Below are 19898 nucleotides of genomic sequence, written 5' to 3'. Positions count from 1 at the left end.
AGAGAGGGGGGGCACTTATTTGGCGATATGATTACATATGTGAAAATGCTATAAGGGAAAACACTTGTATAAGGGGTTGTCCCTGTATAATTATAGCGTTTTTGGTGTGTGCTGGCAAACTCTCCCTCTCCCTCTGTCTCCCCAAAGGGCTAGTGGGGTCCTGTCCTCTATCAGAGCATTCCCTGTGTGTGTGCTGTGTGTCGGTACGTGTGTGTCGACATGTAGAAGGACGATGTTGGTGAGGAGGCGGAGCAAATTGCCTGTATTGGTGATGTCACTCTCTAGGGAGTCGACACCGGAATGGATGGCTTATTTAGGAATTACGTGATAATGTCAACACGATGCAAGGTCGGTTGACGACATGAGACGGCCGGCAAACAAATTAGTACCTGTCCAGGCGTCTCAGACACCGTCAGGGGCTTGTAAAAACGCCCATTTACCTCAGTTGGTCGACACAGACACGGACACTGACTTCAGTGTCGACGGTGAAGAAACAAACGTATTTTCCTTTAGGGCCACACGTTACATGTTAAGGGCAATGAAGGAGGTGTTACATATTTCTGATACTACAAGTACCACAAATAAGGGTATTATGTAGGGTGGGAATAATCTACTTGTAGTTTTTCCTGAATCAGATAAATTAAAGTGTGTGATGATACGTGGGTTTCCTCCGATAGAAAATTATTGGAGGTATACCTTTTCCCGCCAGAAGTGAGGGCGAGTTGGGAAACACACCTTAGGGTGGATAAGGCGCTCACACGCTTATAAAAACAAGTGGCGTTACCGTCTCCAGATACGGCCGCCCTCAAGGAGCCAGCTGATAGGAAGCTGAAAAATATCCTAAAAAGTATATACACACATACTGGTGTTATACTACGACCAGCAATCGCCTCAGCCTGGATGTGCAGCGCTGGGGGGGCTTGGTCGGATTTCCTGACTGAAAATATTGATACCCTTGACAGGAACAATATTTTATTGACTATAGAGCATTTTAAGGATGCATTTCTATATATGCGAGATGCGCAGAGGGATATTTGCATTCTGGCATCAAGAGTAGATGTGATGTCCATATCTGCCAGACGATGTTTATAGACACGACAGTGGTCAGGTGATGCAGATTCCAGACGGCACATGGAAGTATTGCCGTATAAAGGGGCGGTCCATCGGACCTGGTGGCCATGGCAACAGCTGGAAAATCCACTTTTGTTACCCCAAGTCACATCTCAGCAGAAAAGGACACAGTCTTTTCAGTCTCAGTCCTTTCGTACCCATAAAGGCAGGCGGGCAAAAGTCCAGTCATATCTGCCCAGGGTTAGAGGAAAGGGAAGAAGACTGCAGCAGGCAGCCCATTCCCAGGAACAGAAGTCCTCCACAGCTTCTGCCAAGTCCGCAGCATGACGCTGGGGCCATACAAGCGGACTCAGGTGCGGTGGGGGGTCATCTCAAGAGTTTCAGCACGCAGTGGGCTCACTCGCAAGTGGACTCCTGGATCCTACACGTAGTATCCCAGGTGTACATTGGAAATTCGAGACGTCTTCCCCTCACAAGTTCCTGAAGTCTGCTTTACCAACGTCTCCCTCCGACAGGGAGGCAGTATTGGGAAAAAATTCACAGGCTGTATTCCCAGCAGGTGATAATCAAAGTACCCCTCCTACAACAAGGGAAGGGGTATTATTCCACACTATATTGTGGTACTGAAGCCAAACGGCTCGGTGAGATCTAAAAGATTTGAACAATTACATACAAGGGTTCAAATCAAGATGGAGTCACTCAGAGCAGTGATAGCGAACCAGGACGATATGGTGTCACTGGATATCAGGGACGCTTACCTACATGTCCAAATTTTGCCCTTCTCACCAAGGGTATCTCAGGTTCGTGGTACAGAACTGTCACTATCAGTTCAAACGCTGCCGTTTGGATTGTCCACGGCACCCCGGGTCTTTACCATGGTAATGGCCGAAATGATGATTCTTCCTAAAAGAAATATGGACGCTTTCCTGATAAGGGCAAGGTCCAGAGAACAGTTGGCGGTCGGAGTAGCACTATCTTAAGTAGTTCTACGACAGCACGAGTGGATTCTAAATATTCCAAAATCGCAGCTTTTTCCGACGACACGTCTAATGTTTCTAGGAATGATTCTGGACACAGTCCAGAAAAGGATGTTTTCTCCCGGAGAAGAAAGCCAGGGAGTTATCCGAGCTAGTCAGGAACCTCCTAAAACCAGGAAAAGTATCAGTGCATCATTGCACAAGGGTCCTGTGAAAAATGGTGGTTTCTTACAAAGCGATCCCATTCGGTAGATTTCACGCAAGAACCTTTCAGTGGAATCTGCTGGGAAAATGGTCCGGATCGCATCTTCAGATGCATCAGCGGATAACCCTGTCTCCAAGGACAAGGGTGTTTCTTCTGCGGTGGCTGCAGAGTGCTCATCTATGAAAGGGCCACAGATTCGGCATTCAGGACTGGGTCCTGGTGACCACGGATGCCAGCCTGAGTGGCTGGGGAGCAGTCACACAAGGAAAAAATTTCCAGGGAGTGTGATCAAGTCTGGAGACTTCTCTCCACATAAATATACTGGAGCTAAGGGCAATTTACAAGGCTCTAAGCTTAGCAAGACCTCTGCTTCAAGGTCAGCCGGTATTGATCCAGTGGGACAACATCACGGCAGTCGCCCACGTAAACAGACAGGGCGGCACAAGAAGCAGGAGGGAAATGGCAGAAACTGCAAGGATTCTTCGCTGGGCGAAAAATCATGTGATAACACTCTCAACAGTGTTAATTCCGGGAGTGGAAAACTGGGAAGCAGACTTCCTCAGCAGGCATAACCTCCACCCGGGAGAGTGGGGACTTCAGCGGGAAGTCTTCCACATGATTGTAAACCGTTGGGAAAAACCAAAAGTGGACATGATGGCGTCCCGCCTGAACAAAAAACTAGACAAATATTGCGCCAGGTCAAGGGACCCTCAGGCAATAGCGGTGGACGCTCTGGTAACACTGTGGGTGTACCAGTCAGGGTATGTGTTCCCTCCTATGCATCTCATACCAAAAGTACTGAGAATCATAAGAAGGAGATGAGTAAGAACGATACTCGTGGTTCCGGATGGGTCAAGAAGGACTTGGTACCCGGAACTTCAAGAGATGCTCACGGAAGAACCGTGGCCTCTACCTTTAAGAAAGGACCTGCTCCAGCAGGGGCCTTGTCTGTTCCAAGACTTACCGCGGCTGCGTTTGACGGCATGGCAGTTGAACGCCGGATCCTGAAAGGGCATTCCAGATGAAGTCATCCCTGCCCTGGTCGAAGCCAGGAAGGATGTAACCGCAAAACATTTTCACCGCATTTGGCGAAAGTATGTTGCGTGGTGTGAGGCCAAGAAGGTCCCTACAGAGGAATTCCAACTGGGTCGTTTCCTACATTTCCTGAAAACAGGACTGTCTATGGGCCTAAAATTAGGGTCCATTAAGGTTCAAATTTCGACCCTGTCGAATTTCTTCCAGAAAGAACTGGCTTCAGTGCCTGAAGTTCAGACGTTTGTAAAAGGGGTACTGCATATACAGCCTCCTTTTGTGCCCCCTGTGGCACCTTGGGATCTCAATGTTGTTTTGAGTTTCCTAAAGTCACATTGGTTTGATCCACTCACCACTGTGGACTTAGAATCTTCACCTTCCATGTGAAATATTTTATTAGCCCTGGCTTCAGCCAGACGTGTGTCAGAATGGGCGGCTTTATCATATAAAAGCCCTTACTTAATTTTTCATTCTGACAGGGCAGAATTGAGGACTCGTCCTCAATTTCTCCTTAAGGTGTTTTCTGTTTTTCACATGAACAAACCTATTGTGGTACCTGCGGCTACTAGGGACTTGGAGGACTCCAAGTTACTTGACGTTGTCAGGGCCCTGAAAAATAAGAATTTACTTACCGATAATTCTATTTCTCGTAGTCCGTAGTGGATGCTGGGCGCCCATCCCAAGTGCGGATTGTCTGCAATACTTGTACATAGTTATTGTTACAAAAATCGGGTTATTCTTGTTGTGAGCCATCTTTTCAGAGGCTCCTTCGTTGTTATCATACTGTTAACTGGGTTCAGATCACAGGTTGTACGGTGTGATTGGTGTGGCTGGTATGAGTCTTACCCGGGATTCAATATCCTTCCTTATTATGCACGCTCGTCCGGGCACAGTATCCTAACTGAGGCTTGGAGGAGGGTCATAGGGGGAGGAGCCAGTGCACACCACCTGATCCTAAAGCTTTTATTATTGTGCCCTGTCTCCTGCGGAGCCGCTATATCCCCATGGTCCTGACGGAGTCCCCAGCATCCACTACGGACTACGAGAAATAGAATTATCGGTAAGTAAATTCTTATTTTTACCTCAAACAATGTTTTACTTCTGTTTTTTTTCCCCCCTGCGTCTATCATATAAGTCATTTTGATAGAACAGCCCCCAATGCATATTTGTACGCAGTGCCGATGTTCACGCAACTGAGCAATTATCTGTAGACTGAGCATGGACTGTGAATGCAATGCACGCCCGGACAGTCTGCGTAGCCGTAGGGCTCACCTTAGCAGTTGACGTTCCTCGTTATTGCATATAAGCTGCATACTGTATGTGTATGCAGCTGTAAATGAGTTTGAGATGGATTCAGTGGGCGCCTGTGTTCTTTCCTGGGTGGAACCTCCACTTGCGATGATTACAAAGCCTAAAACCAGCCTTTGGCCATAGGTAAGTGCGTACAAACATGAACTAGGCCCACAGTAACCAATCGGATGTCAGAATGTATTTGTTGGACTAGGCTGGTTGCTATGAGTTACAGCACACTATATGTTGTACATTACACAGTACCTCATCGTCCTTAAGAATGCCATTATCTGGAATGTAGAAATCAAGTTGATTGGTCTGAAGTGAAATATTCCGGATTATATAATATTAATAATGGCAGGGCAGATCTCCAAGAGGATTACTCACATTTAAGTCAGGATCTGCGCTATTCATTGACTCCGCCCATTCCATCCCACTGTGGGGCTAAAGGCAAGAATTGTGTGGTTGCCTGCACTACTGCTGAGGGCAGTGGTTAGAGGGCACTTGCCTTCCTGGCCAGGTGGTGTCTGAACCTCAGCAACAGCCTCCAACTGGACAACGCACCCTGATGGGCAAAACCAGCCACGCTGCGGCCGCAGCAGCCAACCTACAAAGATAAGTTCAGTCTTCTGCTAATAAAGCAGATGATTCTTTGGTGCCGACATGGCCGTCTTCCACCCTGGCCAAGTCTATCTGATACTTCACCGATAAAGGAACCTCCACTCACTGCAACAAGTCCTCTAGTCCCACACTGCTTCAGAAAAAGTGTTTCGGACAGGACGAGAAGTTCTAGAGAACCTATCCTAGATCCTTCCAGACATCCAAATGAGGGAAAGAACACTATCTCCTTGCCCGAGGACATCACTGACCCCAATGAAAGTGGGAAACTTCTAAACTTGCCTCACAAATAGATTTGTGTAGATGAAAAATGTTGGATTTGTAGGAAAGACCGGCAAGAAAGCTGTCAGAATTCCTGGAAGATTGGCTTGACCCTGGTGCAACCTGACAGCCTGGAGCTCTTCTGTGAACATTCTTAGTAAAGCTAAACTATAGGAACCGCGACGTGATCCTCACATCAGGAAGACAAATGGTTCTTAATATTTGACAAGCTCTATCAGTCTTCTACAAATATGTGACAGAAGTGCAAAGACATTGCTCTCAATACACACAGGTCAAAAGGAGGCTTTGGGATGTACAGCTTCCACATTCCCCCTGACCAGATTGGGTGGGGTGGCAGGTACCAGGAGACACCACTGTACGCTCCTCATGAAGTTGTGGAGTTGCTAGATAGCATGCAAAGAGATTTCAAGATCCTAATGTGTCACATTTGGATATGGCGAGGCTCCCTCTTTCCTTTCTTTTGCCCATGATGAAAGTCGGAAGCAGAGAAAAGTCAGGTAATCTTAGGCCATTAGGAGTTCGCTATCGGCAAAGCAAAAGTAGAGTTGTTGTAGCCACTACTACCCCAGATGCAATAGCCAAGCCACATTGTGGTCTGACGACGTGAAGCCAAAGAGGACCATAGCTAACTAAATAGCTTAGAAGGGGTTGGGTATGATATAACGGCAGTCAAAAGACAGACCGCTGCATACCGATGGTGAGAATCCTGACGGGCTAGGTAAGTATTCTTAACTTCCCCTATTGCCCCCCCCCCCCCTAATCCTGCCTTTCCGTAGCCTAAGGATAACCCCCCCTTCTCGCAGCCTAACCCTCCCCCCACAGTCTAAACCTTACACCCCACCCCCCTTGGCATTCCAAGCAGTATCAGGGTTCCGATGTCGTTATTTCCACGACAAGGATCATGACTGGATCCCCTTAGAAGGCAGCAAAAGAGAGTACAAAATAAATAATTGAGCTTTTAGCACTTGGGCTACTTACCTAATTTCTGTTGTACCTCTAGAATTTGGAAAAGACAAACACTGCAGTATCACAAGGAGCCACATGGTGGCAGTAAAAATTTGTTTACATTTGAAGAGACCAGTTCAAAGAGCAGTGATGGCTGCGGAATACCAGTGTTTCATCCATTTCGACATCACCTCGAAAAATTTACTTTGTACCTCATACAGCTGTGCGCAAGAAAATCTGCTATGTTGCTGAACATCATGAGCGCTCATCCCTCGAAATAGAATACGGGTCTCTGTCATATATCTTTTAACCCTTTATGGTGACAAAGAAAGTTCTCTGGGCTGCATAATCCAGAAGCAAATTAATAAATTAGGCATAAGGTGCCGTTTTCAGGGCATGTCTTGGCGTGAAACTGCGATCTTGTATGCATAAAGCATGGCTCCAGCATTGCAACTCCCGCTGCCATTCTGCTAGGCCGTGGAAGCATTTAGGAAGCCGATGTTCCTTACGCCTGCATCGTGGTTGCGACGGAGTACGCAGTTGCTTAGCAAGTTGTGATGGCTTTGGTCTGCGCCTCTGCTCACTTGTGGGTGGCTGTTTCACTTGCCTCGCAGTTCCGTCACTAAAAAAAGATTGCTTCTGCATTGCAAACGCATCTCAATCAGGCCCTCTGTATAAGGTATATAGCACAGTAGTGGCCCTGCGCAAGGTGTATAACAGAATAGAGACCCCATATTTTACCCCCCACGCATCCATCTTGGGGTCACTAGCACGTACAGGCCAGGCGATTGAGAGTGTGCATTACCTATAGGTGTTTTCACTGCAGCAGGAACTTCTGAATAAACAGTTCCTCCCTGGGCAAATGGTGACTTCACTATTGGCATTCACTATTCACGTAGGAGATCACATGGTCTTCAGCCAGCCCCAGTGTCTCCAGCCAATCCCACAGTGTCTCTCCAGCACCCATTGTGTCTTTCCACCCCGTGTCCCTCCAGCCCACACAGTGTCTCTCCAGCCCCAGTGAAATTGTCCTTCCAGCCCCCATCACTTACCTTCCTCTGTCTTCTGGCTCCCCTGCTCTCTCTTTCAGCGGTACAGTGCTGAGTTACAGTATATATTAAAGTTAGTGTCTCCCTGACGGAACCCGTATGGCTACGCTCTGCTGTTGACTACAGTAGCGCAGGCAGCGGTTACAACTAGGTTTATCTTCGGGTCCCCCCTAGAACCGGTATAGCTGTGCCGTTAGTTCCCCCACTGTCCCTGGGCCTGCGTATGAGGTGTATAACATAGCAGTGACCCTGTGTGAGGTATATAGCATAGTGATCCCGTGTAAAGCAATGTATATAACACATAAGTGACACTATGTGAGATATATAGCACAGTAGTGTCTCTGTGTGATGTATATAACACAGTAATGACCCCCTGTGTGAGGTAGAGAGTGACCCAGTGTGAGGTATATTACACAGTAGTGACCCTGTATGAGGTATACACAGTAGTGATCCTGTATGAGATATACAGTAACACAGCAGTGGCCCTGTGTGATGTATATAGCAAATTATTATTATTATTATTACCAGTCATTTATATAAAGCACACATATTCCGCAGCACTTTACAGAGAATATTCAGCCATTCACATCAGTCCCTGCCCCAGTGGAGCTTACAATCTATATTTCCTACCATGTGCACACAGACACATTCATGCTCGGGTTAATTTTGTTGGGATCCAATTAACCTACCAGTTTATTTTTGGATTGTGGGAGGAAACCGGAGTACCAGTAGGAAACCCACGCAAGTACGGGGAGAATATACAAACTCCACACAGTTAAAGCCATGGTGGTAATCAAACCCATGACCTCAGTGCTGTAAGGCAGTAATGCTAACCATTACACCATCTGTACTGCCTGGATGGTGTAATGTATGAGGTATATACTGTAACAGCCGTTACCCTGCGTGAGGTATATAACACAGTAGTGACCTTGCGTGAGGTATACAACACAGTAGTGACCCTACATGAGGCGCATCACACAGTAGGGGCCCTGCGTGAGGCGTATAACACAATAGTGACCCTGTATGAGGTATATAATAGTGACCTGTATGAGGTATATAGCACAGCAGTGGCCCTGTGTGAGGTATATAGCACATGTATGAGGTATATAACACAGCAGTGACCCTGTGTGAGGTATATAGCAGATGTATGAGGTATATAATACAGCTGTGAACCTGTGTGATTTATATAGCACATGTATAAGAGTATATAAAACAGCCATGATCCTGTGTGAGGTATATAGCACATGTATGAGGTATATAACACAGCAGTGACCCTGTGTGAGGTATATAACACAGCAGTGACCCTGTATGAGGTATATAGCACATGCATGAGGTATATAACACAGCAGTGACCCTGTATGAGGTATATAGCACGTGGTATGAGGTATATAACACAGCAATGACCATGTGTGAGGTATATAACATAACAGTGACCCTGTGTGAGGTACATAGAATATGTATGAGGTATATAACACAGCAGTGACCCTGTGTGAGGTATATAGCAGATGTATGAGGTATATAATATAGCCGTGAACCTGTGTGATTTATATAGCACATGTATAAGAGTATATAAAACAGCCATGACCCTGTGTGAGGTATATAGCACATGTATGAGGTGTATAACACAGCAGTGGCCCTGTGGGAGGTATATAGCAGATGTATGAGGTATATAACACAGCAGTGACCCTGTGTGAGGTATATAGCAGATGTATGAGGTATATAATACAGCCGTGAACCTGTGTGATTTATATAGCACATGTATAAGAGTATATAAAACAGCCATGACCCTGTGAGGTATATTGCACATGTATGAGGTATATAACACAGCAGTGACCCTGTGTGAGGTATATAGCACTGGTATGAGGTTTATAACACAGCAGTGACCCTGTGTGAGGTACATAGCACATGTATGAGGTATATAACACAAACAGTGACCCTGTATGAGGTATATAACACAGCAGTAACCCTGTGTGCGGTATATAACACAGCAGTGACCCTATGTGAGGTATATAGCATATGTGTGAGGCATATATTACAGCAGTGACCCTGTGTGAGGTATATAACAGCAGTGACTCCTGTGTGAGGTATATAACACAGCAGTGACCCTGTGTGAGGTATATAGCATATGTATGATGTATATAACACAGCAGTGACCCTGTGTGAGGCATATAGCACATGTATGAAATGTATGAGGTACATAACACAGCAGTGACCCGGTGTGAGGTATATAGCACAGCAGTGACCCTACGTGAGGTATATAGCACATATATAACACAGCAGTGACCCTGTGAGGTATATAGCACATTTATGAGGTATATAACAAAGCAGTGACCCTGTGTGAGGTATATAGCACATGTATGAGCTATGTAACACAGCAGTGACCCTGTGTGAGGTATATAGCATATGTATGATGTATATAACACAGCAGTGACCATGTGTGAGGTATGTAGCACTGGTATGAGGTATATAACATAACAGTGACCCTGTGGGAGGTACATAACACATGTATGATGTATATAACACAGCAGTGACCCTGTGTGAGGTATATAGCATATGTATGAGGCATATAACACAGCAATGACCCTGTGGGAGGTATATAACACAGCAGTGACCTTGTGTGAGGTATATAACACAGCAGTGACCCTGTGAGGTATATAGCACAGTAGTGACCATGTGTGAGGTATATAACACAGCAGTGACCCTGTATGAGGTATATAGCACATGCATGAGGTATATAACACAGCAGTGACCCTGTATGAGGTATATAGCACGTGGTATAAGGTATATAACACAGCAATGACCATGTGTGAGGTATATAACATAACAGTGACCCTGTGTGAGGTACATAGAATATGTATGAGGTATATAACACAGCAGTGACCCTGTGTGAGGTATATAGCATATGTATGAGGCATATAACACAGCAGTGACCCTGTGTGAGGTATATAACACAGCAGTGAACCCTGTGAGGTATATAGCATATTAGTGACCACGTGTGAGGTATATAACACAGCAGTGACCCTGTATAAGGTATATAGCACATGTATGAGGTATATAACACAGCAGTGACCCTGTATGAGGTATATAATACAGTAGTTATCCTGTGTGTTATATAGCACATGTATGAGGTATATAACACAGCAGTGACCCTGTGTGAGGTATATAGTACAGTAGTGACCCTGTATGAGGTTTATAATACAGCAGTTATCCTGTGTGTTATATAGCACATGTATGAGGTATATAGTACAGTAGTGACCCTGTATGAGGTATATAGCACATGTATGAGGTATATAACACAGCTATATAACACAGCAGAGACCCTGTGTGAGGTATATAGTACAGTAGTGACCCTGTATGAGGTATATAGCACATGTATGAGGTATATAATACAGCAGTTATCCTGTGTGATTAATATAACACATGTATGAGGTATATAGTACAGTAGTGGCCCTGTATGAGGTATATAACACAGTAGTGACCCTGTATGAGGTATATAGCGCATGTAAGAGGTATATAACACAGCAGAGACCATGTGTGAGGTATATAGTACAGTAGTGACCCTGTATGAGGTATATAGCGCATGTATGAGGTATATAACACAGCAGAGACCCTGTGTGAGGTTTATAGTAAAGTAGTGACCCTGTATAAGGTATATAGCGCATGTATGAGGTATATAACACAGCAATGACCCTGTGTGAGGTATACAGTACAGTAGTGACCCTGTATGAGGTATATAGCACATGTATGAGGTATATAGTACAGTGGTGACCCTGTATGAGGTATATAGCACATGTGTGAGGTATATAGTACAGTAGTGACCCTGAATGAGGTATATAGCACATGTATGAGGTATATAACACAGCAATGACCCTGTGTGAGGTATACAGTACAGTAGTGACCCTGTATGAGGTATATAGCACATGTATGAGGTATATAGTACAGTGGTGACCCTGTATGAGGTATATAGCACATGTGTGAGGTATATAGTACAGTAGTGACCCTGAATGAGGTATATAGCACATGTATGAGGTATATAACACAGCAATGACCCTGTGTGAGGTATACAGTACAGTAGTGACCCTGTATGAGGTATATAGCACATGTATGAGGTATATAGTACAGTGGTGACCCTGTATGATGTATATAGCACATGTATGAGGTATATAACACAGCAGTGACCCTGCATAAGGTGGGCACATGGAGCTGTAATCAGGCCTGCGGCCCCAGGCAGTAAAGCGGTGAGTGTCGCGCAGGTTCTGCCGTCAGTCGGGGGAGGAGTCGGGCAGGACATGGCTGCAGCTGATCGGATGAGCTGAGCTCCCCCAGCCGGGGCCTGTAATCACCCATCGGGGATCCGGATCTACACAGCACGGGCCTAGGACCCTGCTCCCGGGCACCGAATCGCCCCCTCCCGGCCCAGGCCAGCCTCGGTGGGTTCCGGTTACTAGTACAGCTCGGTCCTGCCCCGGACTGTCCGGCCTCATCACACGGGACTGGGCCTCCCTCCCCCGGGCACCACAGCCGTGACTCCCCCCGCTCCCTACACCGGAGCTAGAACCCGCTGCCCGGCCTGTGCCGTGTGCAGGTCCCTGTATATGTCCTGTCACATCCCCTGCACCCTGTATATGTAATGTTACCCCCCTTATTCACGTGCCAGACCCCCCTCTATATGTACTGCTACCCCTCTTATTTACATGCCAGACCCCCTGTATATGTACTGCTACCCCCATTATTTACATGCCAGACCCCCCTCTATATGTACTGCTACCCCCCTTATTTACATGCCCGACCCCCCTCTATATCTACTGCTACCCCCCTTATTTACATGCCAGACCCCCCTCTGTATGTATTGCGACCCCCCTTATTCACATGCCCGAACCCCCTTTGTATGTACTGCTACCCCCATTATTTACATGCCAGACTCCCCTCTATATATACTGCCACCCCCTTATTTACATGCCAGACCCCCCTCTATATCTGCTGCTACCCCCCTTATTCACATGCCAGACCCCCCTCTATATGTACTGCTACCCCCCTTATTCACATGCCAGACCTCCCTCTATATGTACTGCTACCCCCCTTATTCACATGCCAGACCCCCCTCTATATGTACTGCGACCCCCCTTATTCACATGTCAGACCCCCCTTATTCACATGCCAGACCCCCCTCTATATGTGCTGCTACCCCCCTTATTCACATGCCAGACCCCCCTCTATATGTACTGCTACCCCCCTTATTCACATGCCAGACCCCCCTCTATATGTACTGCTACCCCCCTTATTCACATGCCAGACCCCCCTCTATATGTACTGCGACCCCCCTTATTCACATGTCAGACCCCCCTTATTCACATGCCAGACCCCCCTCTATATGTGCTGCTACCCCCCTTATTCACATGTCGGACCCCCCTCTATATGTACTGCTACCCCCTTATTTACATGCCAGATTCCATATATATATATATATATATATATATCCCTCATTACACCCTCCTTATTTACACATCGGACCCCCCTCTACATGTCTCCTTAACCGCCTTTCATGTAAATAAGGGGGGTACCATTACATATACAGAGGGTCTGGCATGTGAATAGTGAATTCACATGCCAGACCCTCTGTATATGTAATGGTACCCCCCTTATTTACATGTCTGGCCCCCCTCTATCTATAGTGTTATCCCTCATTACAGCCTCCTTATTTACACATCGGACCCCCCTCTACATGTCCCCTTATCCCCCTTACACCCTCATTATTTACATGTGAGACCCCCTATGTATGTAATGTTTTTTTTCCCCCTTATTTACATGTCAGAACCCTCTCTATATGTAATGTTGCCCCCCCCCTTACACCCTCCTTACATGTCAGACACCCTTGTATATGTAATGTTACACCCCTTCTACGTCCTTATTTACATGTCAGTACCCCCCCCCCCCCTTCACCCTCATTATTTACATTTCAGACCCTCCTGTATATGTAAAGTTATCCGCCCTTACAATCGCCTTATTTACACATCAGACCCCCCCCCCCTTCCCCGGTATATGTAATGTTATCTCCCCTTACAGCCTCCTTATTTACCCATCAAACCACCCTTTATATGTAATGATATTCCCCCTTACAGCCTCCTTATTTACACACCAGACCCCCTGTATGTGTAATGTTATCCCCCCTTATAGCCTCCTTATTTACACATCAGACCCCGCCCCCTGTATATGTAATGTTATCCCCCCTTACAGCCTCCTTATTTACACGTCAGACATCCCTGTATATGTAATGTTACCCCCCTTTTTTCTTACGTCCTAGGGGATACTGGGAATCCATTTAGTACCATGGTGTATAGACGAGTCCACTTGGAGCCATGGGCACTATAGAAGTTTGATAATGTGCGCTGGCTCCTCCCTCTATGCCCCTCCTACTAGACTCAGTTTAGAAAATGTGCCCTAAGGAGCCGTTCACATCTGGAAGCTCCTGAAGAGTTTTCTGCGTTTATCATTAAAGTTTGTTATTTTCAGGCAGGACTGGATGGCACCAGAATGCCTGCTTCGTGGAACTTAGGGGGGAAACGGCCCAACCCCACTAAGGGTTAATGGTTCCGTTCCCCGCTGACAGGACTCTAGCTCCTGAGGGAACTATTCACAAGCCCCACCGCAGCGAGCGTACATTCCCGCACCACGCCGCCACCCCTAACAGAGCCACAAGACAGAATAGTGGTGAGTACTAAGCCGGCGTCCCGGTTAGAGGGTTGCCAGCCATTATGGTGGCATGAGGGTTCGGAGACGCACGGCTTCTACACGGGGTGGAATGATTCTCCAGACTTAGTACACTGTAGTGTACACAGTACCCAGACTGGCAATACAGGCTTAAAAGGGGGCTAACTCCATTTTAAGCGCTCATACACATAAAGCCAGTATAAAGAACAGCGGGAAGACCGCATACCATTGAAGGGACGGGGCTTCACTATGAGCGGATCCAGCAGCTCGCAGGCGCCATCTTACCCTACTGCAGCTACACAGTCACTGACTACAGGGACGTGCAGCTCCTCCGGAAGCCTCCAGATTACCTCAGCGGTACCAGGGGGTCATAGCAGGGGGAGCTATATACTAGTGTACTAAGTTCCTAATCTAGGTACTTAGTCTGCGACTCGGCTAAGCTTGGCATTAGCGATAAGGGCGCCGTGTGCTGGTTCCGTACTCTCTCTGTGTCTCTCTGGAAGCGCTCTTTGTGGGTTAATTGTGCATTTTACCTTATCCTGTGAGTGTGCTGTCACTGCTGCAGTATGTCAGGAAAAGAGTGAGTTTCATGTAAGGCCCAGTGTTCCTCTTCTCCAGGAGGTTCACTAGTGTGTACTCAGTGTAGTGTCCGTTCTCAGGATAGTGGGGCAGAACCAGCATGGCTGGACTCCATTAGGGGGATGATTTCCACCCTCTCTACTAAATTATCTTGTAATGAGAAAGAGACGCAATACTTAAGACAGTCAATGGCTGAGTTTATGCAAAAGGACTCCGTACTCAGCGTCTCAGTCCTCTACCATTTGTCCGCAAAAACATACTTTGGCCTGTATCCTGCATTCTGACTCTGATAATGAGGGGTCAGAAATAGAGGAAGGGGAGGGTACTCTGTCGCAAGGTGTAGAGGCTCTCATAGATTCTATCAGAGACGTGCTAAATATCCCTGATAAGATGACAGAGGTGTGAGGAATCTTACTTTAATATAAAGAAAAAATCCTCACCCACTTTTCCTGTATCAGAGGAACTAAATACCCTGTTTGAAGAACGGTGGGTTAATCCAGAGAAGAAATTTCAAATTCCTAGGTGGTTATTATCCTCTTTTCCTTTTCCTACTGAGTCCTGAGGATAGGAAAAATGGGAAAATCCACAGATAGTGGATGCATCAGTCTGCAGTCTCTCACGTAAAATAGTATTACCTGTTCCAGCTTCCCTAAATGATACAGCTGATCGTAATATTGAGACTACACTCAAATCTTTGTATACCGCTGTAGGTGTGGCCCAGAGACCCACTATAGCATGTAGGTGGATTACTGGAGCCATTTTTAAATGGTCTGGTAATTTAATTGAGGGGTGAGACACCTTACCTCAAGAGGAAATCGTTCTACTCCTGCAACACATACAAGACTCTGCAAACTTTATGGTGGAAGCCATTAACAGATAGGTTTGCTTAATGCACGCACTACAGCTATGGCAGTGTCGGCACGCATGGGTTTATGGCTACATCAGTGGACTGCTGACACGGACTCCCAAGAAGGGTGTGGAAGGCCTGCCTTTCACAGGGGAGGCCTTATTTGTTGACAAACTCGACAAGTGGATCTCGCGAGCTACTGCAGGTAAGTCCACTTATCTACCATCTGCAGCTCCGCCAGCTAGGAAGGCCTACTCGGGAACCAATTTACAGTCCTTTCGGACTGCCAAGTTTAGGGACAAGGCCAGAGGTTGTTCTACCACTACCAGAGGTGCTAGAGGTAAACCACGCAAACCAGCGGCTGCTGGTTCACAGGAACTGAGCTCAGGCTCTGCCGCCTCAAAATCTTCCACATGATGATGGTCCGCGATACCTGGGAGACAGGCAGGTGGGAGGCCTGCTAAATTTATTCAGTCACATCTGGACAAGATCTTGCCAGGATCCCTGGGTAATAGACCTTATATCCCAGGGCTACAGACTGGAGTTCCAGGATCTCCCACCTCACAGATTCTTCAAATCAGGCTTACCAGTTTCACAAGAGGTAAGCATAACCTTACAGGACGCCATTCAGAAACTGTTACAAACCCAGGTCATTGTTCCAGTTCCACCTCATCTACAAAACAAGGGTTACTATTCCAGCTTGTTCGGTAAGACCGATTCTGAACCTCAAGTCATTGAACCCATACTTAAGAGTGTTCAAATTCAAGATGGAGTCTCTGAGTGTGGCGATCTCGGGTCTGGAAGAGGGGTAATTCCTAGCGTCTCTGGATGTCAAGGATGCATACCTTCACATTCCGATCTGACCGCCTTATCAGGCTTATCTGCGGTTTGCACTGCAGGATTGTCACTACCAGTAATTCCTTACCTGGACGATCTTCTGATAAAGGCTGCGTCTAGGGAGCAGTTGTTGGAGAACATTGGTCTCACAACCAGATTACTCCTGGATCATAGGTGGATTCTGAACCTACCAAAATCTCACCTAGAACCAACGCAGAAGCTTCATTTCCTGGGAATGATACTGAACACAGAGTCTCAGAAAGTTTTCCTTCCCTTGGAAAAGGCAATGGTAATCCAGTTGATGGTTCAGGCCGTCTTGAAGCCAACCCGGATCTCAGTACATCTATGCATCTGCCTTCTGGGGAAAATGGTGGCTTCTTACGAAGCAATTCAGCATGGAAGATTTCATTTGAGGCCCTTCCAGCTGTATCTGTTGGACAAATGGTCCGGATCGCATCTTCACATACACCAGAGGATTCGTCTGTCACCGAAAGCCAGGATATCCCTCCTGTGGTGGCTACAAAGATCTCACCTAGTGGAGGGTCGAAGGTTTGGGATTCAACATTGGATTCTGCTAACCACAGACGCAAGCCTCAGAGGTTGGGGAGCAGTCACCCAGGGGGTGCAGTTTCAGGGAAGATAATCAAGTCAGAAAGTCGTCCTTCCAATAAACATCCTGGAGCTCAGGGCTTGGTTCAACAAACCCATGGTGTAGTGGTGTAGTTTCTAATTGTGGCAAATCACATTTTGTCAATTTTTCAATACTGTATTAATTATAGAGTCAAACCCCCGGGAGGTTATTCTAATTTTTTTATATGTGAATAAATTGTGTTTTTTTTATATATTATTGGTTTCATCCATGTATTATTAAGCGCCAGCTGGGATTATTTGTATTTGGTTTTGTTTCAAGAGGCTGGCATACCTCTTTCTTCCCAACTGGCTGCTGATACACTGCCTACTATTTCCCCATTGTAACTACGCTCCAGTGGCCCCTAGTGGATGAAGGAGAAATGAAAAGCAGAGCCGCAATGTCAGAGGTGTCAAGAATTCTCCTCTGGGCGGAAAAACACGCCGTTGTTGGTGATCTTCTTTCCGGGAGTAGACAATTGGGAAGCAGATTTCCTCAGCAGACACTACCTGCACACGGGGAAATGGGGTCTCCATCCGGAGGTGTTCCTGTGGTTGACGCGTCAGTGGGGGTATCCACAAATAAACATGATGCCCTCTTGACTCAACAAGAAACTCAAGCTGTATTGTTCCAGGTCGAGAGACCCACAAGCTGTAGCGGTCGACGCCCTGACAACTCCTTGGGTCTACCAGCTGGTGTACTTGTTTCCTCCCATTCCTCTGATTCTAAGAATTCTCAAAAGAATAAAAAGGGAAAGAGATCAAGCAATCTTCATTGCTCCGGACTGGCCGCGAAGAGCCTGGAATGCGTATCTTCTTGAGATGCTAATAGAAGATCTGTGGCCTCTGCCTCTTCGAGAGGTTCTACTGCAACAGGGCCCGTTCATTCATTAAGACTTACCATGGCTACGTTTGACGGCATGGAAGTTGAACGGCTGATTCTAGCCAGGAGAGGGATTCCTGACAAGGTCATCCCGACTATGATCCAGGCCAGGAAGGGGGTAACGTCAAAGCATTACCATCGTATCTGGAAAAAATGTCTCTTGGTGTGAAAGCAGACATTATTCCACGGTGGCGTTTCATCTGGGACGTTTCTTGCTTTTTCTGCAGTCGGGAGTGAACGTGGGCCTACGTCTAGACTCCATAAAAGTTCAGATTTCAGCCTTGTCTATTTTCTTTCTGAAACAATTGGCGTCTCTCCCTGAGGTCCAGACGTTCTTGAAAGGTGTTCTTCACATCCAACCTCCCTTTGTGCCTCCCACGGCACCTTGGGATTTCAATTTAGTTCTGACATTCCTCCAATCGGACTGGTTTGAACCGTTCCAGGAGGTAGACGTAAAGTATCTTACGTGGAAGATCGTCACACTGTTGGCCTTGGCTTCGGCAAGACGTGTGTCGGAGCTGGGGTCATTGTCTTAAAAGAGCCCCTACTTGATTTTCCATGAGGACAGAGCTGAACTCAGGACTCGTCAGCAATTCCTTCCTAAGGTGGTGTCGGCGTTTGACATCAACCAGCCAATTGTGGTTCCAGTTGTTACTGACACCTCTGCTACTGCAAAGTCTTTGGATGTTGTAAGGGCTTTGAAGGTGTATGTTAAGCGATCTGCTCGCCACAGAAAATTGGACTCGCTATTCGTTCTATATGATGCCAACAAGATTGGGTGTCCTGCTTCAAAGCAGTCAATTGCTCGCTGGATCAGGCTCACTATCGAGCATGCTTATTCCACGGCAGGCTTGCCGATTCCAAAATCTGTACAGGCCCACTCTACTAGGTCGGTGGGTTCCTCTTGGACGGCTGCCCGGCGTGTCTCGGTATTACAGCTCTGCCGAGCAGCTACTTGGTCAGGTTCGAACACGTTTGCTAAGTTTTTACAAGTTCGATACTTTGACCAAACTGAAGGTCCTCAGAGGCCAGTCAGTTCTGCAGGAACCTCAGCACTCTCCTACCTGGTTTGGGAGCTTTGGTACTTTCCCATGGTACTAAATGGATTCCCAGTATCCCCTAGGACGTAAGAGAAAATAGGATTTTAATTATCTACCGGTAAATCCTTTTCTCGTAGTCCGTAGTAGATACTGGGCGCCCACCCAGTTCCTGCATGGTTACTTGTTTAACTACTGTTTAGTTCAGCTGTTGCTGTTCTGGTTTTCAAGTTTGGTTAGCCTGGCTTTCTTGTTTTTTTGTGTGTGTGTGTGTGTGTGTGTGTGTGTGTGTGTGTGTGTGTGTGTGTGTGCGCGCTGGTTCGAAATCTCACCACTTTCCTTATCTATATCCTTCTCTCAAAGTGTGTCCGTCTCCTCGGGCACAGTTTCCTAGACTGAGTCTGGTAGGAGGGGCATAGAGGGAGGAGCCAGCACACGTTATCAAACTTCTATAATGCCCATGGCTTCAAGTGGACCCGTTTATACCCCATGGTACTAAATGGATTCCCAGTATCCCCTACGGACTACGAGAAAAGGATTTACCGGTAGGTAATTAAAATCCTATTGTTTACATGCCAGACCCCCCTGTATATGTAATGTTACCCCCCATTATAGACATGCCAGACCCCCCTCTATATGTAATGTGTCGCCCCCCACCCCACTTATTCACCTGTCAGATCCTTCGCTATTTGTAAAGTAATGCCGCATTATTCACATTTCAGACCCCGCTGTATATGTAATTTTTTCCCACCTTACACCCTCCTTATTTAAACATCGGACCCCCCCCCCCCCCCACTGTACATGTCCCCTTATCCCCCTTACAGCCTTATTATTTCCTCCTATGCCCTTCTTACTTACATGCCCTTTGTGTAGGGTCACCCCTTTTTACACCCACCTACATTCCAGATGCC

The 19898-nt window shown here is 46.7% G+C and overlaps 1 protein-coding gene across 3 annotated transcripts in view; it reads left to right on the top strand.

Moving 5' to 3' along the window:
- The first annotated feature begins 10937 nt into the window (after positions 1-10937).
- Positions 10938-19898, top strand: part of DCAF8 (DDB1 and CUL4 associated factor 8) — a 71866-nt gene continuing 62905 nt past the window's right edge. The window contains exon 1 of one of the 3 annotated variants that reach the window (XM_063946979.1): positions 10938-10958. The gene's annotated coding sequence lies outside the window, so the exon portion shown is untranslated. The other 2 variants (XM_063946978.1, XM_063946977.1) reach the window with 2 other exon arrangements.

This window comes from Pseudophryne corroboree, chromosome 12, assembly GCF_028390025.1.
Source record: "Pseudophryne corroboree isolate aPseCor3 chromosome 12, aPseCor3.hap2, whole genome shotgun sequence".
Classification (NCBI taxonomy): domain Eukaryota; kingdom Metazoa; phylum Chordata; class Amphibia; order Anura; family Myobatrachidae; genus Pseudophryne; species Pseudophryne corroboree.
The sequence above is the reverse complement of the archived record's forward strand: the minus strand, read 5'-3'. Positions and strand labels throughout refer to the sequence as shown.